The sequence below is a fragment of the Ursus americanus genome, chromosome 3 (assembly GCF_024610735.1).
Source record: "Ursus americanus isolate L20-20 chromosome 3, mUrsAme1.1.p, whole genome shotgun sequence".
Taxonomy (NCBI): Eukaryota; Metazoa; Chordata; class Mammalia; order Carnivora; family Ursidae; genus Ursus; species Ursus americanus.
Genome location: NC_142129.1, coordinates 41,112,013 through 41,120,494, shown reverse-complemented (window position 1 = coordinate 41,120,494; position 8,482 = coordinate 41,112,013).

Below are 8,482 nucleotides of genomic sequence, written 5' to 3'. Positions count from 1 at the left end.
TCTAGTTCATTTACCTTTCCATGTAAATTTTAGAGTCAGCCAGAACTTGCTAAATTTACAAAAATCCTGCTAAGATTTTGAGTCCAGTTGAGATAAACCTGTAGACCAATTTGGGGAGGACTTATACCTTAACTCCGTTGAGCATTCCAATTCATGAACACAGTAGGTATCTTCATTCATTATGGTCTTCCCGGATATTTCATCAGGATTTCGTTCTCAAGGTGTGGATTGTACACGTTTTGTTAGTTTTATACCTAAGTATTTCTCTCTCTCTCTCTTTTTAGCTATTTACATGGTATTTAAAAAAATTTTTCAGTTTCCAGTTGTTGATTGCTAATATATAGAAACACAATTGATTTTTGTATGTTGACCTTGTATCCTGTGATATTGCTAAGCTCATGTATTTGTCCTAGGATCTTTGTTCTGTTGAATTTTGTCTCATGTTTTTTCATAGCAGTTAATATATAATCATGTAGTTTTTATTCTTTAGTCAGTTAATGTGCTAGATTACATTGATTTTTGAGTGTTGAACTAACCTTGTGTTTCTGCTATAGAACCCACTTCTTGGGGCGCCTGGGTGGCGCAGTCGTTAAGCGTCCGCCTTCAGCTCAGGGCGTGATCCCGGAGTTATGGGATCGAGCCCCACATCGGGCTCTTCTGCTATGAGCCTGCTTCTTCCTCTCCCACTCCCCCTGCTTGTGTTCCCTCTCTCGCTGGCTGTCTCTATCTCTGTCGAATAAATAAATAAAATATTTAAAAAAATTAAAAAAAAAAAAAAAGAACCCACTTCTTGTGATGTGTAAGTCCTTTTATAGATGGCTGGAATTGATTCGATAATGTTTTCTTAAGAATTTTTATGGCCGTATTCATAAGGGATGTTCTTGCCTGTTCTTTTTTTTTTTTTTTTTTTTCCTCTTGTACTATCTTTATCTGGTTTGGTACCAGGTTAATCCTTAGGAAGGGACTTAAGAAGTGTTTTCACCCTTTCTATCTTCTGGAAGATATATTGTAAAATTTCTTTTACTTCTTTAACTGTTGGTTAGATTTTAGAAATGAAATGATGTGGGCTCGGAGCTTCCTTCTCGGGGAGGGCTGAAACTAAATTTTTAATTTCTCTAAGAGATATAGGACTCGTTAGATTATCTATTCCCTTGTGGGTGAGTTTTGGTAGTTTGTGGCTTTCAAGGAGTTGGTCCATTTCATCTAAGTTGTTGAATTTTTGTTCATAGGCTTGTTATACTATTACCATATTGTCTTTTCGATGTCTGTGGTGTCTATATTGATATCCCTTCTTTTATTTCTAATGTTGGTAATTTGTGTCTTCTCTATTTTTTTCCTTGCCAATCTGTCTGTAGGTTTGCCAATATAATTAGTGTTTCAGAGGATCAGCTTTGGGTTTTATTGATGTTTTCTTTTATTTTTCTCTTTTCAATTTTGTTTATTTCTCCTTTTGTCTTTATTGTTTCCTTTCCTCTAGTTGGCATTTCTATTTTAATTGTTACGCTATCACATCTCAAAACTTAATCGGTTAATTTTGTTGCAATTCTTAAATGGTGTAATATGTCTTCAACCAATTATTTTCAAGAAAAATAATACATATGTCATATAATTTTTTGAACTTTTGCCTCCCGAAAATTTCTCTCTGTTGGTCATATGTGAAAGCCAACTAAGGTAGGTATAAAATTCTTAGGTTATAACATCTTTTCCTTCAAAAATCTATAGATGTGGCTTCATTGTTATCTAGAATTTATATGGAGAGATGTTTGAAGCTACCCTGGTTTGTGCTCTATCATAGGAAACTGATTTTCCTGCCTGCTAATAGAAATCTTATAATTTATTTTTGTGATTCAAAGCTTTTACCAAGAAGTGTAGGCAAATTTTCAATAATTTCCCCCTAGAACTTAGCAGGTGCTTTTAATATTCACGTCTTTCTTTAGCTCATAAAAGTTGTATTAGCTAATATATTTAATTATTGCTTTATGTAATATTTCCAGTTATCTAATAGTTCAAGCATCTTTCTTATAAATACTATTATCCAAATGGTGATTTGCCATTCCCTAGTCTATATATCTATTGACTTTCAGTGGTTTTCATTGTTTTTCCTTTTTCTCCTGCAGTCTATAATACCTTCTTATTTTGTTACTTTTTTTTTTATCTCATCTTATTCCCCTGATTCTAGGGTTTTTTTTTTTTGTTTTTTTTTTGCTCCTATTTATTGTGGTTATTTCTCCTTGTACTCCTCTGAATATACCAATTGGTTTTCTGAAATTTTATCTTGAGTCTTATAGTATATGTATTTCATAGGTGTATGCTTTTCTTCTGAGTCTTCATTATATGGTTCTTTTTACTTTGCATTGCAGTACTTAAAAAAAAAATGTTGGTTTTCTTCCCTTTACTCAGTCATTGCCTAAAACAGGGCCTTGCATACAATAGAGGTTCAATGGACATTTGTTTCATGAACAAATCATAAGCATAGTGAAATCCTTCTAGACATGGGGTGTGTGAATTGCCCTTGGCCCTGCTTTTACCCTGCTTATGAAATGGTCTAATTTCAGATCTACAGTTGTAGGCTAATTGATGTATAGTTTCCAATCTAATTCCCAGGCTTTCAACTAATGTGTCTCTCTTCAGTTAAGTTGATATCTCTCCCTGTGTCTGATGTCCACCTGTCTGGTACTCAACTGATGAAAGGCGTGAACCAGCATAATTCCCATGGCTATCAACTTTCTTCCTATGTCTGTGCATATCTATAATGATTTCCTGCGGTGGTTACCTATCTCATGGACAGTGAAATGAAAGTTTCTTACCTATACTTACTATCCAACTGTCATCTGGCATTTGTTCTTTGACTGTAGGAAGATATCAAACAGAGCAGAGAGGTTTCTAGATGGAAACAGTAGTCCAGCTCTGTTCATTGAAGGAAAGACTGATGCCCATTTTCTGGGTGGTACAGATAGAGTCTCTGAATCGCTAATTGTATAAAATGCAGTCTCGTTCTATATCTTTTTAAATTTAAATTAAAACCATTTAAATACAAATTTAATTTAAATTTTGATTTGAATTTTAATTTAAATGAAATTCCTGTTTAATTTATTGAGAAGTTAGATGATATTAAACACGGAGCTACTAGCAAACACCCTTTTGAGCTAGAACTCCATTTCTAGTATATTTTAAGGTATTAGAATTTATATTAAAACGCAGCCAAAATCTAGGCATTTAGTTTGCATGAAGACACATTGCTGTTTTTTCTTATCATATACACCTCCTCCTACACATTCTTATACATAAATATGCCCAAACTAAATACCCAGTGTTCTCTCACTCCTGACAGTTGACAAAAGATTTTTAAAACAATTTATAAATATTTATTAAAGTAAAATAATAGCTCTGTTGCCAAAAGTAGCGTCCTATCCAAGTATATTCCCGACGGATGATCTCCAAAATCATTTTACGCTGACTCATATTTTCATTTTTTTCTAATGCTGACATGTTCCTCTCTCCCAAATCACTTCAGAGTTATCAGCTCCTCTCCCTCATGAATTTCCAGTCCAATTAGCAAACCCTTGTGTATCCTATTACACTATCTTTCACAGTGCGTTACTTAGTTCCAAGGCCAGCACAAGCTATTTCCAGCCTGTGGCTCTTCCCACAGGAATTTTTTGCAATTCTTTAGTGTCAAAGAATGTATTTTCAAAATAAAAACCGATAAACAAGTTGTAGAAAAATGCATATTTCCCTCCCAAGAAAGATTACTGCAAAATGTCAGAAAAAAATGCATCGACTTCTGATTTACCATCTACAATAATCCTGTTTTACACACTGACCACCACTCCCAAACTTCTTCCCTTCAGAACTGACAAAACATAGCTGGGGAAACTCCATTGGCTACAGAACCAAAGGCAAGGAAATGCTGAATTAGAAAACAAGGAAACCACAGGCTGTATGTATTGATTCATTTTTCATCTAAAACATTTTAGCAGTCACCTTCCCGATCAATTCTCCTTACCCTCTTTCGACATTTTTTAAAGCAGCGAACGTGGTCTCAACCATCGCATTTACTGTTTTTAGATCCGATGTTTGTCTTTGTTTGAACAACGGCTGTAATCATGTTTTCTCAGGTCTCTCTGAAGTTACAGTACTAAGAAGTAGCAGACAGGCCTCTCCATGCATTCTAAAAGCAGATTTCTCGTGTGGCAAGACAAAAAAGGAAAAAAAATCATTTAACATGAAATGAGGCCCCATATCGGAGCCCGTGTGAGGTCATGTCTGTATAGCAGATTGGAGTCCTGCTTGAGTTTTTCTTACGGAGGTAGGAGTGATTTGGTGATGACATAAAGGGGCCCTCATAGGGGACTGTCAGCTTTTTCTTAGGTGACAAGACCAGTTCAGAAAAACAAAAAAAAATTATCCACTCAGCTCCTCCCCTGGCTCGCCCAGGGCAGAAGTGGAGTTGAGGCTCGTCCAAGTCACCTCTGTCTGCCTCCTTGAAGAATAGGTGTTGATGTGAAAATTAGGTCTCTCTAGTTCTTACCTCCAGCACTGCCCTTACTCTGTTCCCTGGCGAAAGTACAAAGTTGGCCACATGAGTTCCTTGAAGGTTTATTTCCAAGCCACACTCAAGGTGCTGTTGTGCTTACAATACCATCAGCTGCCTCATCGAATAAGTATCCGAAAACGTACAGGGGGCATGTGTGTGATTGGAAAGAAAGGTGAATTTCAGAACTGGGAGAAGAATTTGTCAGGGGAAAATCTGTCTTTGTTTTGTGAAATGCGCTGATGGGCCGTTTTGTGGTATGAAGAGCCCAGAGCATGGCTCGAGCGCCGAGCGAGGCAGAAACAGGCTTCTTTCTGAGAGTCACAGGTCGCTGGCGGTCCTGCGGTGGGGCCGGCAGCCCTACGGTGGATCCCTGTTAGCACTAACGTTCCAAGATGATTTTTGCAGTGAATCAGTCAGGGCTCAATCGGGAAAGCTGATCCACCGAGTTATAAAGGGGGTTTATTACAGTCGTTAGACCTTACACAATTGTGGAAAGAATTGGGGGAAAGGAAAATTCAGGAGGGACAATGAAGGATCAAGGAGAGAGTCACCAACCAGCCTGCCAGTCTCACAGGCTGAGCATTTCCAGTCCCCTGAACACAGGGAGGTTTGTGGCAATCTGTGTCTCCATGTTAGCTACCGCTTCTCAGCATCTCCTGCTAAGTGTCTGTGGGATTTGGGGGCTCGTGGTGACCCTGCGTCTGCCTGGCACCGCACCTCACCATGAAAACCTTCGGAGAATAATGGCTGCTACTCTGTGTCTGATTCCAAATACTGTCTGCATGCCTCTTTTGGTTAACTCTCGCTGAGAACAATACAGGGAAGAGGATTCTGGAAAACATAGTTCCCACTTCATCAACTTGACACAGTATAAACTACCACACTCAGGAAACCTGGAGGAATCCATTGCAAAGTTATTTGAATTAATAACATAATTTAGTAGGTAACAGGGAAACAAGATAATAGCTTTCTGATATAACAGCGATAATGAGAAAATATAGTAGGAAAAAGTCCCATTTGGCAACCCCGAAATCTAAAACATTTGGAAATAACATGAATGAGAACTGCGTGGTACTTATGTGTAATAAACTTCATGATATTACCCAGGAACATAAAAGCAAATTTGGATAAATGGAAATATAAGCCATGTTCTTGCATGGAAACTCAGCATTACAGAGCTATTGATTATTTAATTAATAAATGTGATATAATTCCAATAAAAATTCCAATAGCGTTATTTTTTGAAACATGTAAAATTATTTAAAATTCATTTGGAGGAACAAAAACAGGGGAAAATAACAAAGAAAATTTAGAAAGGAAGAATAATGAAAGAGGACTTGCCTCACCACATGTTAAGATACGTTGTAAAGTTACAATAAGCACAACAGCATAACACTGGCACCTCTAGAGACAGACATGCCGATCACCAGAGTGAATTACTGAGATTTGATAAAGATGGCATTTCAAATCACTAGATAAAGAATATTCAGTAAATGACATCGGGGCAAATAGCTAACCAGTTGGAAAAAATTAAACTGGAGCTCAAAAAAAAACTCTAACCAAAGAGTTTTCGGATGACTTTGAGATGTAAAACACCAGAAAAATATAGGTATATACCGTGCACACAAGTATATTTAATCTTGGGGTAGTGAAGGCCTTTTAAAGCATGATGCCATAGGCAGAAATCATAAAGGAAAGCTCAATGGATTCATTGTATAAAAATTTTAAACCACATAAGCAAAAAAAAAAAAACCAAAAACAAAAACCCACAAAGTGACAAACTACAACTTGCATTTGTAATATTTTTGACAAATGGTTAATATTCCTAATATATATCATTTTTAACAAATAAGAATAAAGAAAATCAATTAAATGATATGTCAAGAAATCCCCTCCCCACGAAGTATAACTAAAGGCAAAAAAAAAAAAAAGATGAATTCATAGTCATTAAGTAATCAAGGTAATGAAAATTATAATGGTTTAACTTTTCCCCCATCAAATGGGCAAAGATAAAGGGAAAGATAACATCCACCATCAGACTATCCTATTGGGAAAATGAGTCAGCGTCTACTGCAGACAGGGCACGAACTGTCAGGTGTTGGGAGGGTACGTCAGGAAGGGATAATGAAAGCCAGTGGTAGGTATCTAAAGTCTTAAAAATGTGCACACCCTCTGATCCTGCACATCTTCTGGTATTTCTTTTCTAAGGGTATCATCATGAATGTACCTCTTTAACTACGAGAATGTTCATCACAGCTCTGTTTAAAATAAGGGCCAATCACGTGAGGTTTGGAGAAGCATGATACATATGGTGATAATATCATGTAATCATTACAAGACTGTTTAATACATGGGAAGTTGTCCACAATATACAATGTAATTAATGAGAACTCAGTTTATGAAACAATGTCATCAGACATTTATGGTCATTTATTACTTTAATAAATATTTATTAAGTCTCAGTATGGGCCATGCGCTAGACAGTATAATCATATTAGTATTAGTAAGGGAATTAAATAGGACATAAATAGTCCTTTAACAGTGCCTGTCCTACTTTAATATACACATAGAAATAATATACACATAGAAACATATATTAAACAACATACACGTGCATATACACACGCAGAGAAAATACTGGAAGGATATCTACTTTGGTCGACACCTGTGATTTTCATTTTTCTTCTTGGCTTAGTTTTGTTTTCTAGATTTTGCAAAGTGAGTAAATTGTTTCCTTTTGTTTGATAACAAGATGTTTATCATACTCTTGTTTTATTCTTCTTTTCCTTTTATGGTCTTTGACCTCTTCCGCTGCCCCCACTCTGTCCAGTGTGAAGCTTTGGTGGAGAATCAGACGGTAGGAAATCAGTTGCACCTGGAACAGCTGAGTGACCCAGCTAGTGACCTGTGGCTCAGGAAGTACACAGGCAAAAAATGTCTGCTGAGTAGAGTGACAAACCACACCCCCTCCGCCATTTATCAGAAAGGAAGGAGAATGGCGCATGTTTCAATTATCAGAGACTGGACACACAGCAAACTCCTCCTTTGAGCAGCCACTTCCTTTCCACCCGCACTGCCTTTCTCCACATCCAGCTCCCTGTGTGGTTCTTCCAGCCTCCAGTCTCTTTTGTGCCATTTGCTACAGGTGGCTGCCTCAGCACGGCTCTCCTCCTCACACATCTTCAGCCACTCTCCACGCCTGCATAATGCAATCTGAGCCTCAGCCTGGCGTTCAAGGTCCCTTCATCTGGGGGCGGCTGGGTGGCTCAGGGCATGATTCCGGGGTCCTGCGATCGAGCCCCTCATCGGGCTCACTGCTCTGCTGGGAAGTCTGCTTCTTCCTCTCCCACTCCCCCTGCCTGTGTTCCCTCTCTCGCTGGCTGTCTCTCTGTGTTAAATAAATAAATAAAAATCTTAAAAGAAAAAAAAAAAAGGTCCCTTCATCTGGTCCCCATGCTCCCCATGATCTTCATCACTCCTTCAGTGCAGTCCCTCCAGACAACTTCCTCCCCTGGCCCGTCCTTCTGTGGTTTTGCTCACACTGTTGCTTTCTCCTTCACTGTCTGCCTCGTCAAAGCCATTCCATCATCCAAATCTCCAGGCTCCAATGATACTTTCTCTACAAGACTTCTTCACGATCTTTCTGCCAGATTCCCCCTCACCGCAGTTTGCTCCTTTACTACGGCACGTGCCTGCCATTACAGTTCTTTAAATGAGCTGTGTCTTGTCTTTGTTACCGTCCTCAAGGCAAGAAACTCAGTGTGCATGTGCTCTCCTGCATTCAGCACGCTAAATAGGAATTCGCAATTTGCAAGTGATTAGAGGGTGTAAGTACACTCACCGCTGGAGATAGTTCAAGTATTGCATTTTTAAATAATAATACTGTATTCATGTAGCATCCTACCATTTCTTTATAAATCTCTTTCACATGATGAGAGCTCGTCT